The sequence below is a fragment of the Quercus robur genome, chromosome 7, assembly GCF_932294415.1.
Source record: "Quercus robur chromosome 7, dhQueRobu3.1, whole genome shotgun sequence".
NCBI classification, from domain to species: domain Eukaryota; kingdom Viridiplantae; phylum Streptophyta; class Magnoliopsida; order Fagales; family Fagaceae; genus Quercus; species Quercus robur.
Window position 1 is genome coordinate 26,721,383 of NC_065540.1, and position 19,441 is coordinate 26,740,823.

Below are 19,441 nucleotides of genomic sequence, written 5' to 3' on the forward strand. Positions count from 1 at the left end.
GCAGAGAGGTTTTTATCTGATTTATTTCTGAGTTTATCAAGGGCTGGGCTTGTGGGCATGAGGGACAACATTGGGGCTGAAGGTGGCTGGGACAGTTGTGTCATCTCCAAGCCGAATGCTGCCCTTGAAATAGTGCAACCCAGTTCAGCGGTGACTCCCACAAAGGCTTTATGTGCTGGTGCTGGGGTGAGTGACTTGGTGGAGGTCGAACTGAACAACTCAGATATGGGTTTGGGGGGAGAGGATAGTTTATTAACCCCTCTATTATCTATCACGCCCTTTGGGTTCCCTTTGGCAGCTGAGGTAAATTGGAGTAATGAGGCAGTGGAGAATGTGAACACGTTGGATATTTCTAGATGGGTGAAGAACAGACTTCCTGGGTTTAGTAAACTGGTGGGGCTGCCTTTATGCCGGCATGAGAACTTATGTATTGCCTTGTTACAAAAGATTGAGAGGGAGACGGAGGCTGACAAAGAGCTGAACAGGAAAGCTTCGGCTACTAGAAAAGTTGTCATCTTCAAGGAGAAAGGGAAGAGAGAACTGAGGAATTTGCAATCCTTAGTTAATTATGATGGTAGGCAGCGTGCTGGCTGCTGAGTTTTTTGGTCAGTGGGGGTGTTATTGTCTTTATGAATTTGAAAATTCTTTCTTGGAATGTTAGGGGTCTGAATGACGGTCGGAAACGTTTGATAGTGAAAAATTTATTGCGTGATTGGAAGTGTGACGTAATCTGCCTTCAAGAAACTAAGCTTGCTGGCCTGGACAGACAGTTGGTTGGTAGCTTATGGAGTTGTCCTTTTTTGGATTGGGTGGCGCTAGATGCTGTCCAGACGGCGGGTGGGGTTTTGCTGATGTGGGATAGGAGGGTTGTAGAGAGGTCGGAGTGTTTGGTGGGTTCTTTCTCTGTGTCTGTTCGGTGGCGTGGGGTGGGGGATGGTTTCACTTGGGCGTGTTCGGGGGTTTATGGCCCAGTTGATAACAATGAGAGGGGTCTTATGTGGGACAAGTTGGTTGGTGTTCAGCAATATTGGAATGTCCCTTGGTGTTGCATCGGGGATTTCAATATTGTTCGTTTCCCTAGCGAACGGTTGGGATATTCTCGTCTTACTCCGACCATGGAACTCTTTTCGGAGTTCATTGGGGATCTTAACTTGATTGACTTGCCTTTGGAGGGTGGGAGATATACTTGGTCTAGCGGTTCAAATCAGCCCTCGATGTCTAGGATAGACAGAGTTTTGGTGTCTCATGATTGGGAGGAGCACTTCCTGGATGTGACCCAACGGATTTTACCTCGTCCTGTTTTCTCAATGTCTAGCTTACAAATGACCCCCGGGATCTTACTCTTCACTCGACTATCAACGCACTCATTAGCAATAAGAACTGAGTCAAGAATCTGTCTTCCTCCCACAAAACTATTCTGAGACTCAGAAATTAGATGATCTAAGACCAGTTTCAAACGATTTGCCAAAACCTTAGACAGGATCTTGTACATGCTCCCCACCAAGCTAATAGGCCTGAAATCTCGAATATTGGAAGCATCATTCTTCTTAGGAATGAGAACTAAGAAGGTAGCATTCAAAGATTTCTCAAACTTACTATGTTGATAGACCTCCTCAAAAATTGTTAGGACATCCCTTTCCACCACTCTCCAGCAATGGTGGAAAAAGGCCATAGAGAAGCCGTCTGGACCTGGAGCTTTATCTCCAGCCAGCTCGTTAACAGCTAGAAGAATTTCCTCCTTCTCAAACCTCCTTTCAAGCCAACCCCTCTCCGACCCATCTATCTGATCAAACTCCAAACCTTCCACAAAAGGCCTCCACTCCTCCATCTCCTGATACAGATTTTTATAGAAGTTTACTACCTGGGCAGCCACCTTGGATTCCTCCTCATAGATCACCCCATCCACCTCCAAAATGCTCAGATTATTATACCTTCTGCGGGAGTTAGCCACCCTATGGAAAAATTTAGTATTATTATCTCCTTCCTTAATCCATAGCATCCTTGATTTCTGTTTCCAAGAGATTTCTTCCAAAGAGAGAAGATTCTTAACTTCAGATCTCATCACATCTCTCTCACAAACCTCAGCATCAGAGAGGCCAAATTCCCCTTCCTTGGCATCAAAGGATTTCAGAGCCTCTAATAAATGTTACTTTTTGCGCCCAACATGACCAAACTCCGACCGGTTCCACTGAATGATATCTTCTTTCAAAGCCTTCAGCTTTTGGGCAAACACAAAGCTAGGAGTACCAGAGAAGGAATGACGATTCCACCAAGAATGAACTCTATCAAGGAGAAGTGGTGTAGTTGGAGCCGCACTTGTATCTCGACGGTCCAGTTTTCTATTTTGATCAATGGGGCTCCTGCTGACTTTTTTGGGAGCACGAGGGGTCTGAGGCAAGGGGATCCGCTATCTCCTTTGTTATTTCTAGTCATGATGGGGGTCTTAAGTAGGATGTTGAAAAGAGTTGAAGGTGCTGGCCTGATTAGGGGTTTCAAGGCTGTTGGATGACGGGGTGAAGGGGAATGTGTCTCGCACCTTATATTTGCGGATGATACTATTTTGTTTTGTGATGCGGAAGTGGAACAGATCCTTCATGTGCGGATGCTTCTCCTTTGTTTTCAGGCTGTGACTGGTTTGAAGGCTAATGTCCTGAAGAGTGAGATGGTTCCAGTAGGGGAGGTTAATAATATTCATGCCTTGGCAGAGATTTTGGGTTGCCGGATTGGGTCCTTGCCTATGACCTACCTTGGTATGCCGTTGGGGGCGTCTCATAAATCCCCCTCTATTTGGAATCCTATATTGGAGAAGATTAATCGGAGGTTAGCTGGGTGGAAGAAGTTGTATTTGTCAAAAGGCGGAAGATTGACGCTGCTCAAGAGTACGCTTTCTAGCCTTCCTACTTACTATTTATCTCTCTTCACCATTCCGTCGCATGTGGCTAATAAAATTGAGAAGATTCAGAGGGACTTCCTGTGGGGGGAGTCGAAGGTTCATTTGGTAGGGTGGGATAAGGTGTGTGCTCCTAAGGTTAATGGTGGCTTGGGTATCAGGAAACTAACTACCTTTAATAAAGCTTTACTTGGAAAGTGGTTATGGCGGTTTGGGGTTGAGGAGACTCGTCTATGGAGGAGGGTTGTAGCTTTGAAGTTTGGGGAAGAGTGGGGGGGTTGGTCTTCTAAGTTGGGTAGGGGTGTTCATGGGTGTGGTTTATGGAGAAGTATCCGAAAAGGTTGGGAGATTTTTAGCAAGTTTATTCGGTTTGAGATTGGGGTGGGGGATAGAGTGAAGTTTTGGACAGATCAGTGGTGTGGGGACTTTCCACTCCATCTTTCCTTCTCGGTTGTGTATGGGATTGTTTCTAATAGAGAGGCTTCTGTGGCCTCATCTCTTGAAAGATTGGGGACCGAGGCTTGTAGAAGTTGGAAGGTTCCTTTTCTTAGGGATCCTAATGATTGGGAGATGGGAGAGGTGGATAATTTTCTCCATACCTTGGATTCTTGTTTACCTCACTCCGAGCAAGAAGACCGCATGGTTTGGAAATTGTCGAAGAAGGGGGAATTCAATATTCGCTCCTTTTACGACAAGCTTCGAAGCCCCTTTCCTTTTACTTTTCCTTGGAAAGGTATTTGGAAGGTTAAGGCCCCTACGCACGTCTCTTTCTTTGTTTGGACGGCTGCTTGGGAGAAGATTCTTACAGGGGACACTTTGCGGTGTAGAGGCTTTGAGCTGGTTGATTGGTGCATTATGTGTCGTTGCAATGGGGAGACGGTGAATCATTTGCTTCTCCATTGTGAAAAAGCTTATAAGTTGTGGAGCTTGATTTTAAGATCTTTTGGGATTTCTTGGGTCTTGCCTAGATCGGTTGCAGAAATGCTCTTCAGCTGGTGGAACTGGTTTGGAAAGCACTCTTCTAGCATTTGGAATTTAGCTCCGTTGTGCCTTATGTGGTGTATTTGGAGGGAGCGGAATTGGCGAACTTTTGAGGACAGGGACAAATCCAATGACCAGTTGCTAACTTATTTTTGTGGTTCTCTTTTTGATTGGTCTAGGGCTTGGGGACTCACCTCTAGTGATTCCCTCCCTTTGTTCCTTTGTTCTCTTCCCTGTACTTAGTTATTTGTTGCTTTCTGTTTTGTTTTCTAGTTTTGTTTTCTTTTTCTGTTTGTTTCTCTCTCTGTACTGTCTGTTCTGCCTCTGTTTTCTTGAGGTAGTTTTCTTAATATACTTCTTTATTACTTATAAAAAAAAAAAAGATGACCAAGGTTTCCTTGCCAACATGCAAGGAGCTCAACCACAGTCTTTGGCATTGTCTAGTAGTACCAAACAAGGTGAACACCGTAGACCACAACTCAAAAACAATAGGAGAATGTAGTAAAATATGATCTACCAATTCTCCATTACTTTTGCACATATAACACCAATTTTGAATCAACACCTTCTTACGTAAATTATCAATAGTCAAAATAGTTCCCAAAGCTATAGTCCAAACAAAAAACGTGACTTTGGAAGGAAACTTTTGCTTCCAAATACTTGTCCAAGGAAAGGATTGAGTACATACACCCAACAAAGTCTAATGATAACTGCTTACCTCAAAGCCTCTGCTCTTAGCAGGCGTCCAACACATCTTATCCTCACCAAAACCCCTCAACAAGACTCCATATATAAAATCCCAAAAAACAAATAAAGATTCTGATTCCCTATCATGAATTGCTCACAAGATTCCCAAGTCCCAAAAAAGAACCCCATTGGGAAACTGCATGAGATCAGCGACATAAGCCTCCTTATCATTGCTGATTCTAAATAAATCCGGAAAACACACACTCAAAGGATTATCCCCACACCAAACATCATGCAAAAATTTCACTCTAGTCCCATCTCCAATCTGAAACTGAATGTAGTGAGAAAAAGTAAACCAACCACTACTAGTAGATTTCCATAAACTCACCCCGTAAGAGCCTGGAACAGAATTAGAGCACCAATCTCCTTCCTTAGTTCCATATTTAACCCTTATAACCTTCTCCATAATGCTTCTTTCTCATACTGAAATCCCCACAACGATTTTCCCAAAAGCGCTTCATTAAAGTATCTCAAATTTTGAATTGCTAGACCCCTAGAATCAGTTTCAGATTTTGCAAGATCATTAGAGCTTCTTGTCTTAGTATATAGGATCTTAGAATATACAACCTCTTATAATTTTGGGCTCCGAGGATGGTTTTTCTTTTTTCTCATATTTCTAATTACTTGCCTTTGAACACCCGTAATTGGAATTGCCTTTTCCACTTATTGGTGACAGATAAATGACCGCTATGAGTTCCCTTTGGAACTTGATCTTGATAGAGAGAATGGCAAATATCTATCGCCAGATGCAGATAAGACTGTTCGCAACCTCTACATTCTTCACAGGTATTAATATTCTCAGTTATTGGGTTTGATAATATATCCTTTACTTATTGGGAAAAATCTTTGCTTTATTTGGTAAAATTTTTCTAGACAGTTTCGTAGATGTAATGAAGTAATTCTTCTATTGGATGACATCTCATGGGAATATAGTCTGGAATACTGATGAACTGGATTAATGACGTTCTTCAGTTTATTTACTCATTAATTTGTTCTAATGAAATGAAAATTGCCCATCTTATTAGCAGTGCTTCTTTCAAGCGTTCTTCTGCCAGAAGTCCAAGAAGGGTATTGTTTAAAATTTGGTGATTCACTCAAAGTCCTCTAGACATTTGAATGTATGATCTAGATTGGTTAGTTGTTAGATGGAGAGTTTCATCTATATATTATGCTAAGATTGAAATACTAAAGTGGTGGTTACTATGTGTCTGTACTTATAATTTCTTAGCCTGTTCTAGTATATTATTGGGTAATTACTTGAACATTGCTACCATAATGCTATGCCCCTCACCAACTCTAATTAAACATTTTTCTCTCTATAAACGCAACTGAAGCCAATGTGGATCTGGATCCATCTTTGTAGTAGTAGATCTATCTACATTCTTAGATAGTGACAGCTAAGAAGCTTGTACACTCCAAACTATTTGTCATGTTTGTGTCAAACACTCAAGGGACACTATTCCATGCGTGTCCTTATTATGTTGGGAGTTTTTTAAAAGTTTTTTTTATTTATAATAATTTCCTTTGAAAGATTTTAATAGTTGTTATTTATTCTGAAAACTTAAAATGAAATTGTACTTAAATATATTAATTAATTGTTGTATCCCCACCATGCTGTGTCCTAATTTTTCAAGAATTGCCGTGTCTTGTGTTGTGTTGTGTCCATGTCCAGGTTTTTTTAGAGTGACAGTCATACTATAACAGGTTTTGGTGACTACTGTCTGCAGACTCTTTCTTCGTTGATGACCTTACCTATCTCTGTAGGAATGACATTTGTATAATTATAAATTTTCTTTAGAGGGTACTCTTTTATTTCTGATTAGTTGTGTATTTTGTATTAGTATTACCTAGAGTTTCCCGAGACTAAGGGACAAAACATAAAAAGTGCACCAACAGCATATGATACTTTTGTGCTATTCCTCTCTTTGATTGCTTAAGATAATTTTCATTGATGCATTTACAGATGGTAACATCCACTATTCTTTCTTTACAGTGTTTTGGTTCACAGTGGTGGGGTGCATGGTGGACACTACTATGCATATATCAGGCCAACCCTATCTGATCAGTGGTAATGCACATCGGAAATTTTTAACTACGTTCAACACTTTCAATACTAATTGTTATCTCATTAAACTTTTGTTTTATATTTTTGTTTATGCAATTGATTTATTGACCTTATAAATGTTTACTCAAGCTTTGTTTGTTAAGTTGTTATGGAAATTCAATGAGGAGAGTCAACATTTTTGGAGACTTGCTTTTGATAAAAAAATATGGGGAAGCATGTGGTGACTAGACCTTTGAAGTGGTAGTAAGACCTTATGGGTGTAGCCTGTGAAAAGGTGTAAGACACGGATGGATAAATTTAATGTCAATATTTCTTCTACTGTAGGGTTTTGTCATTACTGGACCTCTGATTGCGAAGGACAGAGATGCATCTTCTATATTGAATTCAAGATGGGAGGATGGACCATGTTATTGGAATTTGAGATTCATTAGTGCTAAACTTACAAATACAACTTCAATGGATTTTTTGTACTCTTGTTTCAATTTTGATTGTAGAGCAGGTCATATTAGATGGGATTTGAACAAAAAATGGTAAGTTCTGTCTGTTCTAACTATGAAAGGTTGAGGGGTACAACTAGATGATGGTTTCTTTGAAGGAGCTTTTGGTGTAGCTAGTTGCCTAAGAACGTAGATTTTTTTATTTTATTTATAGTTTAATTTTAAATTTTAAATTTTTTATGGACAACTACTTTGGTTAAAATTTAAACTGGTCAATCTTATTAGATGGAATGTGATCATGGTCCATTGAAGCTGTATGTGTAAGTTTAGCAGTCTGTGGATCACTTGTTGCTACATGGTTCATTTGTATATGAAATGTGGTCCTTTGTATTCCTTGCATTTGTGATTCAATGGGTGATGGAAGAGAAGTTGATAGATGTCTATGCATGTTGGAGAGGGCTTTATGGATGCTAAGTCTGATTTGGAAGGCGATTCACTGCATTATGTGGACAATTTGGGGAGAGGGATAATTAATCTTTTGAAGGCGTAATGAGAGCTATTGTTGAGATGAAATCTATATTTTTACATTCTTTGTTCAGAGTATTATGGATCAAGGTTTGCATTAAGGATTACTTTAAGTTCATATCTTTTTGCACTAGTTAAGGATGAACTTACTAGACTGATTCAAGATGAAAGACCCTTGGTGTATGCTTTTTGCAGATTATAGTCTTAGTGGATGAAAGTGAAACTAGACATGGAGTTGATACCAAGCTGGAAATTTGGAGGGATGCTTTAGAATCTAAATGTTTTTGTTTAAGTAGATAGAGTACATGTGGACAAGGATGGAGATGTTGTGAAATTTGATGGTCAAGAGATATTGAAGAGTGAGTGTTTTCTATATCTTTGATCAATGATTCGTAAGGATGGAGAGATTGAGGAGATGTGAATCATTAAATAAGAGCATGGTGGATGAATTGGAGAAGTGCATCAAGACTATTGTGTAATTGAAGAATACCTTCTAAGTTATAGGTAAAGTTTTACAAGACCAGCTATGCTATATGGTATTGAATGTTGGGCTATTAGGAAGCAACATTTTCATAAAATGAGCGTGTGCAAAAAATAAAATCATATTATATATAATAAAAGTTGGGTTTAGATGCCGTGGTTGCACCAAATGGCTTCACCAAATTGCAGAAATTTTAATAAATTTTTAGATTTTAAGAATAGATATATACATATTTTTTGGATAAAAATGACAAATCAATTAATGAAATAAAGTAGTATTTGATTTACAAATATAGCAGTTGTGTTTATCTAAAATGTTATCAACAAAGTCTAAAATCAATAGACTCTTCATCTAATCCTTTTTTTTATTTAAATTATATTATCATGTGTAACAAAAAAAAATACAACATAGTACACGTAAAAATAAAGTATTAGATGAAGATTTTGGATAAACATACATCCTAAGTTAATTCTTCCTCTCTTATAATTCCTAAAATGATTAGAAATCTAATTTCCACACAATTGAAAATTCTCTCTCTCTCCATCAAATTGCAGAAATTTTGCTAGATTTTTAAAAAAATAGACATTTTTTTTGTTCTTATCTTCTGCTCTTATAATTTCTAAGTTGATAATTTGATTACAATCCAAATTCTTCATCTAATAATTTTCTTATTATAATTTATAAGTTGATAAATAATATCAATTTGATTACAATCCAAAATCTTCAACTTATCCTTATTTTTTAATTAAAATTATATTACTACACGTATAAAAAAATAAAAAAATAAATAAAAAGCAACGCTGTACACTTTAAAAAATCAGCAAGGTAGTACATGTAAAAAAAAACAGCAACTACTCTTAGTATTTAAATAAAACACTAAATTCTTTGTATTTCCTCTTGCCACTTTTTTTAAGATTTAGACTTCAGCTTTACACTCCCACAAATTAGACTAACATTAGACTTTTTATTCGTATCAATTTCTTCAATGTGGAGTTTATATATACTAAATAATTTATAATGAATATGTACTTTACTGTACAACCTTCAGTTATATATTTGTTTGCTCTAATTTTTTTATTAAATCGAATAGGTTTTGTGTATTTTTTTTTGTTTTTTCATTTAACCTAATTTGCTTATGATTTATACAATTTATATGATTATGGTTTGAGAATTAATCATTAAATATGCTTCGGTATGATTTTTTAAATTATTTTTTGTTTTATGACATGGGTTCTAATGGTGATATGTTTTTTTCATCCTCTCAATTTTGATTTGGAGAAAAATCTTCTTTTTATCTTACAATTAAGCATCTTTTGATATAAATTTGATTATAAATTGTTCATAACAATTTGATTTTTTTTTTCCTAATTGAAATAGCTTTGGCTAACTATTAGAGTTGTACACTTTGATCTATAAAAGAAGTCAATCTATCCATTTAGTTTTTATTTTTATTTTTTTTTATCAATCGTTAAATATGGTTTGACATGATTTTTTATCAATCATAAAATTTTATAATAAAGAACAAGACAAACAAGAACAAGGATATACTGTACAAAGAAGTATTCAACAATCTCCCAAAAATACAAAATTCTCATTAGAGCACGATTGGTAGGTTACAAAATAATAATTTTATTAGGTGTTATCATTTTATATTTGAGAATTATTATACCAATTTTTTTTCCTTTTTTTATTATAATAATTATTTGGGAGATTATTGTTTTTCAAATAAAATGTATATTCTATAAGTTTATGATAAAACCGTGCAACGCACGGGCCTTTAACTAGTATAAAAATAAAATGAGCGTAGTTGATGTGAAAATGTTAAGATGGATAAGTGGAAATGCATAGAAAGATAAGATATGAAATAAAAAAATTCATTAAAGATGGGTGGTTTATATTGATGAAAAGATGAGGGAGAGATATTGGAGATAGTTTGGTCATGTGCAGGGGAGGGGAATTAATGCACCGATAAGGAAGAGTGGTTTGATTCAAGTCGAGCTAACTAAAAGAGGTAGAGGAAGGCCTAAAATAACACTAGTAAAAGTAGTAAAAATAAATAATAAAAAAAGTTAATTAAGGTGGCAATAGAGAGTATGATTTTGGATAAGAGAAAATGGCAGAGAACGATGTATGTGCAGACCTTGATTGGTCTATTGAGGATCTATAGTTGACCCCAAAGTTTTGGGACTATTTCTTTGTTGTTATTTGAATATTATACTATGTATTGGTTATCTTATAACTCTTCAATATAGATTCCATGGATCTCTTTGATCTTGGATTGTAATTCTTTAGTAGATTCTTACCATCTTAGAGTTTTTTTTTTTTAATAAATAAAATCATTCATTACTTATTAAAAAAATGGTTTAGGAAAGTTTTCAGCTACAGCCATTCTCATTCCTCCATAATGCTTTATCTTTGATTTACTTAAAATGAAAAAGTTTCTATTGATTTATTACACTGCTTGCTATGCGACTATACTAAGATGATAGCAGAGCAGATTCCCCCCCCCCCCCCCCCCCCCCCTCCCCTTCTTTTTTCAATTGGAAGGGAAGATAATCTTTGCGGTGTTACTTCTTTTATCTTCATTTTTTCCTGGTGACTTCTTTCAGTGCTGGGTTTTAATTGGTTCAAGGTTTTTGTCATTGGTAAATGAAGTGAGCTGTGGATTCTTGGAACTGGAGTGATTGAAGATCATTCATGTTTTTTGATATGTAGTCAAGCAGCTTTGGTTTCCTTCTGTCAATAATCCTCCCAAATATTTCTTGATATTTCCATTGATTTGTTAGATTACACTGTGATTTGTTGCTCTTAGGTTTAAATTTGATGATGAACAAGTGACAAAAGAAGATGTTAAGAGGGCACTAGAGGAGCAGTATGGTGGTGAGGAAGAGGTAATGTTTTTCTCCACATTGCTTCTATGTAATTTGTATGTTAGTGTATTCTAATTTTTTATTGATTTTTCAGTTGATGCATTTTCTATAATTTACTACATGCAACAGTTGCCACCGGAAAATCCTGGGTTCAACAATTCTCCATTTAAGTCTACCAAATATTCAAATGCATATATGCTTTTATATATACGCGAAAGTGACAAGGAGAAAATAATTTGTAATGTGGACAAGGACATTGCAGAACACCTTAGGGTAAGGTGTTTGACACACTTATTTTTGACTTGAAAGTTTTAATACTTCTTTGTCAACAAAGTCTTGCTTTGAACATCACATACCAGATAAGGTTGAAGAAAGAACAAGATGAAAAGGAGCAAAAGAGAAAGGAAAAGGCAGAGGCACACCTCTACACCATCATAAAGGTTACAGCTTCAGCTTTTGAGAACTCCTGCGTGTGTGTGTGTATACTACATACATACATACTGTCCTCTCTCACAGTTGCTGCTTTTTTCTGTTTATATGTATATGTGTCACTCATGGAACATTATTCATTAGTTCCTTTATTGCCTGTAGGTTGCACGTAATGAGGACCTACTTGAACAGATTGGAAGGGATATATATTTTGACCTTGTAGATCATGACAAAGTTCATAGTTTTCGTATTCAAAAGCAGATTTCGTTTAACCTTTTCAAGGTACTTTGCGATTTGTTATTTTTTATTTTCTATAAAAAATGTAATTCTTTTTGAATAGATGGAGTTGTGTCTGCTCTGTTTGGGTTATGATGTATTTTCATTGACTTTTAACTGCATTTGACATCATATTTAAGTTAGCATGCCATGTTTACATGTAAACACACACACACGCATATACAAGTCGTATGACTGTGCAACGCATGGGTCAATACAAAATCATCTGTAAATTAAAGTGAGATTTCACTAACACCATTGAAATTGAACAATAAAACAGATAGTGAAATAAAAGAATCAAATTTACCTAAGTTATATGACAGGAAGCATATCATGTTACACTGAATTTTCATCAAAACAAAAATTTATTGCAGATTAAAACAATATTAAAAATAATGATTTTTTTTAATCTCTTGAAACTTTTGATAAGAGATATATAATTGTAGTATATTAAATTTCTTGGAACTTTGAGAATAGATTTTCACATATGGTGAATTATCCTAAAACGTTTAATGTACTTATAGTGAGCCACATTGTAGCATGACATAAGACTCAACTTTCATTACATACGATATCCTTTCAGTTACTGTAGATGACATTTGGTGAAGTAAATTCCATTTTAAATATTGATGCTTTGATAAATAAATCTGCTTATAGTAGTTTTCAACCCCTATAGGCCAAGTATGGGGTGGTGGGTGACTTGATTATCAATTGTTTGAAAAACATTCATGCAATAGCTTGTTTTTAGATAAAGTTGAAATTCTGTTTTGCATGTTATAATTTTTGGGGTAGATTCATTCCCTTACTCCAATAGCAGATTTTTATAAGCTAATTTTGGTTAGATTTGGGGATCAGTATAGTTTCCTTCCCCTTTAGTAAGCAGGTCTTGAGTTTGACTCTCAATTTGGCATTGGACTTTACTGATAATAGTACTGATTACTGATAAGTAACATTTTTTCTTTCTTAGATCTTATAGTTGCTTATGATTATTCTGGATTTCTAATTGAGGTCAATCTAGAGCAACTGTTTTTTATGTTGTTTTGAATGACCTCCATACTAGATATATGTTTTTCTCTCATAAAAAGATTATTCAAGATTAACTGCAACAAGATATTCTATAGATGTTGATTAACTACCACTTGTCTCAAAAGCTTAAAATGTTAGTAAATGGTGAATTTAATCATTTATCCATATTATTCTAACATTCTTCCTCGCACATGGGCCCAACCTTCCCCTTAATAAGTGAGGTCCAACACATGTGATTTTTAACCTTTTAAAATCGGAGGCAGTATGCAGACGAAGTTTGAACACATGGCCTCCTACTCTTATACCATGCTAAGCTACCACCTTGTCCCAAAAGCTTAAATTGCTAGAAAAATTTGAATTTAATCATTTAATCATATTATTCTAACTGTTATTGTTAAACTACCTTTATCTTTTTCAAATTTTATTATTAGATTATAGTTTATTCTTAAATTTTTTTTCTTATGCCATGCTAAGCTACAACTTGTCCTAAAAGCTTAAGCTGCTAGAAAATGGTGAATTTAGTCATATTATTCTAACTCTTATTGTTAAACTACCTTTATTTTTTTCAAATTTTATTATTAGATTATAGTTTATTCTTAATTTTTTATTTTTCTCAGGAAGAAGTTGCCAAGGAGCTGGGTATACCAGTGCAATTTCAACGGTTTTGGCTTTGGGCACAACGCCAAAACAATACATACAGGCCAAATCGACCACTGACACCTCAGGAGGAAGCACAATCAGTAAACACTTGTTGACTTTTACCTTCATGTGTCATGGATTACACTTGAGTAATGTTTTTTGAGTTGTGGTTGTTTATAAATTTGTCGTTTGACCTCTTTTTGATCTGCTTAAAGACTTAGGATATAGCTCAGAAACATCAAAGAGTATGAATCTAGGAAATATTGTAGGGTGTGATGTGGGCATATTGGGGATTAAATCTCTTTAATAATGATTGAGGACTCCAAAGATGTCTAAGGAATGGAGGAAAACTGCTTCAAGACCAATGAATTAGAACAAAAGAGATATTTGAAGTTGTACCAATTGTCATGGGGTAAGATTTATCACACTGGGAAGTTTTGGGGAACAATGAATGTGTATAGTTTAAGGTTCGCCACTGTTGTTTATCCTAATCATGGATTTACTTAGTAAGATGATTAAGAAGGCAATATTGGGAGGAAGGTTGTTGGGGTTTATGGTTGAGGGTAGAAGTGGCGGTGTGTTGAACATGTCGCATTTTCTGTTCATAGATGATACTATTATCTTCTGTGGAGGTGACATGGAATGTGTAAGGGTCTTGGGAATTAAATCTCTTTAATAATGATTGAGGACTCCGAAGATGTCTAAGGTATGGAGGAAAACTGCTTCAACCAGAGAGTATGATGGAGTCATGGAAGATTAATATGCTATTACTTTGCAAATTTGCTTATTCAAGAATTATTTTATTGGGTCCTCATGTGAAGTCCTATTGAAGTGAAAGTCATGCCCTTTTAATGGTCTAAGTATGAGTCTTTTAGGGTTAAAACAGTTTTTAATTTCGGTTTTTATTTTATTAGTTATGGTCAGTTTTATATTGAGGGGCAAATCTGTAATTTCAGAAATTACTGCGAATTATTGGTATTTTGGTAACTTTCTTGAATCTAGAATCTTCTAGGGTTTTCAGTATCTTAGAATGAGTTGATTAATAAAATTGAGTGTTTTGAGCATTAGGCACGTTGGCCTCGTTCACGGTACTGTTCATGGGTACTGTTTACACAGCCCCTAAACAGCCCTAACTTCTCTCTAATTCTTCTTTTTTCCTAACCCTAAACCCACCGCAACTAAATGTAGACAAATCCCTAATTTGTCCTACATTAGGCCCTTGAGGCATTATAAAATGAGTTTACGTCAAAATCCTTTTTCCTTTCAGTCTCCATCTCAACTGATCTCTACCCTTCCAATGAGCATAGTTATCAAAACCGAATTGGAGATTAACTCGAGTCACTCAATTGAAAGACTAGTTCATTGGTTCACTAGTTCAATCAGTGGTTCATTGGTTGAACTGTAACTTTATTAATTAACTAATTAATATATTTATAATTATAAAAAATAGCTAAAATAAGGTAAAAATAGACCATTCATTTAAATTAAAACTAAAAGAAAAATAAATGTTAACACTACAATTTGGAATAACCTGTATCCCAATTCCCATCCATTAATAATTTTAATTGTATAAAAAAAAAAATTCCAGAATTAAATAAAATCATAATTTATAAGATATAAAATAATTTTAAAAAAGTTTATGAAGCAAGAAAAAGTACTTGATAGAAGAGATTAATAATAATAATAATAATAATAATAATAATAATAATGGACGATGGAGAGCCAAAAGTCTTGACAAAATTTTCTTTATTGTCCTATTGCTTATCTATGGTCTATGGTATGGACTCTATTTGGTCTTCTATGGGTTATGCCGCGAAGTGTTACTGATTTACTTTTGAGTTGGCAAGGTTCCTTTGGTGGACATCATAGCATTGATTTATGGAGGGCTGTACCACATTGCATATTGTGTCTTATGGTGTATTTGGCGAGAACGGAACTCAAGATGTTTCAAGGGGAAGGAATGGTCTATTTTGAAACTTAAATCTCTCATTTTCCACACCTTGCTGGAGTGGAGTTTGTCCTTTAATCTTTTTTCTTGTTCTAATTTTTTAGAAATGTTTGATTGTAATTTAAGAGTTCGATGTACTGTTATCCATGTACACCACCGGTGTACCTGGATTTTTGATTAAATACAATTCTGTTATTTATCCAAAAAAAAAAAAAAGTCTCGACAATTTTAACTCAAAAAAAAAAGTCTTGACAAATTGACCATGCATGTCGGTCAGCAGGTGGGGCAGTACAAATTGACTATTTTACTAGGGTAGAAGCTAGTTACTATTAGTATTAGCCATTAGGCACTCTCAAAAAGTAAAAAAAAAGCATCTGACACTTCTGAAATGTTTAAAAATTTGTTAGCAGCTGTTAGATTGGTTGGCTACTTTGCGAAACCAATCATTCTCTTCATTTCTTGATTGTCTTGATTCTTGTAATTTTTGTTGACCCCCTGTACACTCCTTATGGACTAGGGTGTCCATTTTTTGATATCAATAAAACTTATTAATTATCAAAAAAAATTGTTAACAGCTTTTTTTTTCCTTACCTTTAGTTATCCTATATGGTGAGCCTTTTATCTGTGGGTCAAACAAGTTACATTTTATTTTGCGGTTATGTGGGTTAAAGTGGGATAATTGTGTAAACGGTATGAGAGTGTAAACATTTCGAGATATATCAGGGATCACGGAATTTCTGTTTAAACTGATGGTACAGTACGGTTTAATAAAACTGCCAATTAGAGAGATTAGAGTAAAGAAGATTGAATAAGGACATTACCACCCATTTCTCTCAATCATTAAAATCTCTCATAAAACTCACATCCCAAATCCTCAGTCCCCTGTCACTGTAACAAGGAATTAACTGAAGCATCTCACTATAATGAACAAATGTACAAGTCAGGAAAGGCCATCCTCAATAGTTGGTCACCACACCAACTATCATGCCAAAATTGAACTCAGCTACCCTCCCCTACCTTTTAGTAGATATAGTGTAGGAACCTTTTTGACCCCACACTATAAGCGGGCAGACTCGAGAATGTACTCTTCAATAACATTAACCTTGCCCTTTTTGACAAACACAATTTCTTCCAACCTAATAATCTGTGTTTCATCTTCTCTAATGCTTAAACTCATCACCCATACCACCCCAAAGAAAACCTTTAAAATTTCTCAATTCTGTTTTCCACACTAACAAGAATGATGAACAATGAGAGATAATAAGTAGGTAGACTGCAGAATGTTCTCTTCAATAACAATAAACTTGCCATTTTTGACAAACACAATTTCTTCCAACCTAATAATCTGCATTCCATCTTCTCTATAATAGGATTTCAAAACGACTTTGGCTTGAAGGACACCCCCAAAGGCATACCCAGGTAAGTCGTTGGTAAACGCCCAATCTTACATCAGAGGGTATCTGGAAGTTCTGGCCTATTCTGAACCTCACCGAATACCACTAGGAACCATCTCACTCTTACTTTGATTTACTTTGAGGCCTGTCACAGCTTCAAAATAGGTCAACACCATTCAAATATAAAGAATTTGCTCATAATTTGCATCATAAAATAATATTCTATCATCAGCAAATAATAAATGCAAGATGCACAAACCAACAACAACATTGGAGCCCACCTTGGAACCCCAAATATAGCCTCTCTTCTTAGTTCTCCTTAACATCGTATTGATGACCTCCACCAAAATGAATAACAAAAGGGGATAATGGGTCACCTTATCTTAGACACCTCGAACTACTGACAAAGTTAGAGCCCCAGATAATATTGTGTTAATTAAAAGACAGATCAGACTATAACATGAAATTGGACTGAGAGTTTAATATAATTAGACGAGATGAGGATAGTAAAATTTGATTTTCAGGACGTATCAAAGAATGTTCACCCTAGTTATTTCTTTGTTCAATCATCCATAAAGATGGTCTGATCAGAAATGAACATAATTTCTGTCATTTATCTTGTGAAAATTATAATATTTGAATGGCTGATAATTTTTTTGGGTCTTGTCTTCTATATTTTCAAACGAAATCAGAGGAATCTTTCATCATGATTTAAAATTTCATTTATCTAGATTAGATCCTTTTCTTTCATATTTTTTTGGAGGATGTTATCCATAGGATTAGGGTAGGATGGATGAAGTTTATGAGTGCAATTGAGATGCCATGTGACCTTAGAATACTTATTAGGTTGACAATAAAGTTTTGTAATGTTATAGGACTGGCTATGCTTTACATTATTGATGTTGCGTTATCAAGATGTCATTTTCATAATTATAATTAAAATGAGAGTACCATGGTGTGTGAGGCAAAATTCCAGAAATGATAGTAATGATTGAAGATATTCATTGAAAGTTGGGAGTAGTAGTACCTCCCGAGGAAAAGTTTATGTTGAGTCTACTACGATGGTTTGGACATGTTCAACAAAAACTGGTGAATGCATTATGGTTTTTTATTTTATCTATTATTATTTTTAAAAAAAAATTAAGTATAATTTTATTGAAGAAAGGAAAGGGGCTGACACAGGCTGTGAACTGTCCCATTTCAAAGAATAAGTAGGATTTTCAATTCCATCAAAGGACCTCTTGTTTCTTTCATACCACAAATCCTACATGACGCCAAGAGGCAGGGCTTGCCACACCTTAGCTACTTTGTGGCAATGAAAATGTCCTTGAAAACATTCCAGTAGATCAATCACGGATCTAAGAATCACCCAAAAAAAAAAAAAAAAACACAAACAATGCAAAACAAATGACTACATATCTGGTGAATGCATTAGTGTGAAAGACCGATTTTGATTCAAATGATATTATAGGTTAGAGGGAGGTTTAAATTAATGAGTGAAAGTCTTGGGAATCATAATTCTAATATTTGGAATCTAGTTCCGGGTTGTTTAATGTGGAATATTTGGACTGAACGGAATCGGCGTTCTTTTGAGGATACAGGGAAGTCTTTGGATCAGTTGTTGGAGTTATGCAAACGGACCCTTTTTGATTGGTCTCGGTGTTGGGGCCTCTCAGATTGTTCTTCTATCACGGATTTTCTTTTGTCTCTTAGTATAGCTTAGTGTTTGTTTGCTTTTTTTTCCTCTTTTTTCTTCTTGTTCACTATCGTGAACATTGTGTTTTCTCATGCTTTTTCTTACCTATCAAAAAAAAAGAAAGTTGCAAATTTGATGGGCATATATATGATGAGGAGCATGTTACCAGATAGTTGAGAAAGACTTAAGGGAAGTGGGATTTTAGGTTGTACATCTATGAAGGTGGATTAATACCAATGCATTTGGTTTCTACGGCTTTTTTTTTTGGACTACAAGTGTTGTTAAAAGCACGCTTTAAGTGCGCTTAAGCTCAAAGCTCGAAGCCCCAAGGCTCCAGTGCTTTTTGCCTCAAAAGCTAGGCTCATTCAAAGAAGCGCGCTTTAGGCGCTCTTTTTTGCACTCTTTCAAAAAGCTCAAAGCGCACTTTTTGGCGCTTTTTTATATTTTTCAAAAAAATAAATCAAAACTGAAATAAAACTTTAGGATCTTGACATTATTGATATAAACCATTGATATGACATGTTTATAGTGTAACTTACTTATCAAAAAAAGATATTTTGAGTGTAACTTGTCCTAAAAGGCTAAAACCCAATCCACAACCTCCCAGTTCTTCCCTATTTTTATTTTTATTTTTTCTTGATTTTTCTCCTTGAAACAGTAACACACCCAACTTCTTCTTATTTTATTTTTTCCCTTTTGGATATTTGCTTGGTATCAATTACCATGTTGCTATGTCCTCATATTCTTTGCTCATTCATGGGAAAAAAAGAAGTTTGATATAACATATTTGTGGTGATTGTTTAGTTATTTTAGTGGTTGATGTTGAACATAGCAGACTAATTCCTATAGAGTTACAAGTGATTAAATTATTAACTAATATTACTAATTAGTCATAGGGCATTATGGATATTGGAGATTTAAGTAAGGATATTAAATGGAAGTACTCATATCTAGCTTATCCAAAAAAATAAAATGAATTGATTTGCAATTTTTGTGTTAAAATTGCAGAAGTAGGGCTTATCTAAATGTTATATGAA

At 35.2% G+C, this 19,441-nt stretch overlaps 1 pseudogene; it reads left to right on the forward strand.

Annotated features, from left to right (window-relative positions):
• LOC126692970 (ubiquitin C-terminal hydrolase 13-like) overlaps positions 1 to 19,441 on the forward strand; it is a 38,432-nt pseudogene that overhangs the window by 15,657 nt on the left and 3,334 nt on the right.